This window comes from Ammospiza nelsoni, chromosome 3, assembly GCF_027579445.1.
Source record: "Ammospiza nelsoni isolate bAmmNel1 chromosome 3, bAmmNel1.pri, whole genome shotgun sequence".
Classification (NCBI taxonomy): Eukaryota; Metazoa; Chordata; class Aves; order Passeriformes; family Passerellidae; genus Ammospiza; species Ammospiza nelsoni.
This window is the reverse complement of record NC_080635.1, coordinates 42665492-42666239: the sequence shown is the minus strand read 5'-3', so window position 1 is coordinate 42666239 and position 748 is coordinate 42665492.

Sequence of the window (748 nt, the reverse complement as noted above, 5' to 3'; positions counted from 1 at the left end):
CTGTTGGTGCTGGTTGACAGCAGCAGAACATGAGCCAGTGTGTGCCCAGGTGGCCAAGAAGGCTGATGGCATCCTGGCCTCCATCACTAATAGCATGTTCAGTGGGACCAGGGCAGTGATTGCACCTCTGTACTTGGCACTGGTGAGGCTGCACCTTGAGTTCAGTGACCAGTTCTGGGCTTCTCTGCCCAGGAAGGACATTGAGGTGCTGGAGTGTGTCCAGAGAAGGGTGATGGAGCTGGTGATGGAGTGTAAGTCCTGTGAGGAGCAGCTGAGGGAGCTGGCAGTGTTCAGCCTGGAGAGAAGGAGTCTCGGAGGTTCCCCACTACTCCTCTCTACGACTGCCTGAAGGGAGCGCATTGCCAGGTGGGGATCAGCCTATTCTTCCAGGTAGCCAGGGACAGGATGCGAGGAAATGGCCTCAATCTGCACCAGGGAAAGTTTAGATTGGACATTAGAAGAATTTTCTTCACAGGAAGGGTGCTTGGACATTGCATTGGGCTCCCTAGGGAAGTGTTGGAGTCGCTGTCTCAGGAGGTGTTTAAGAAAAGTCTGGACGTGGAACCCAATGCCATGACGTAATTGCCATGGTGGCGTTCAGTGACAGCTCGGCCCGATGATCCCAGAGGCGCTCTCCAGCTATACAGCCCCCTGGCTCCCGGCCGTTCCCGCCGAGCCGGGGCAGGCCGAGCCCGAGCGGCCGCGCCCCGCAAGCCCCGCCCGCAGCGCCGGCCGGAGCCCTCCAGGG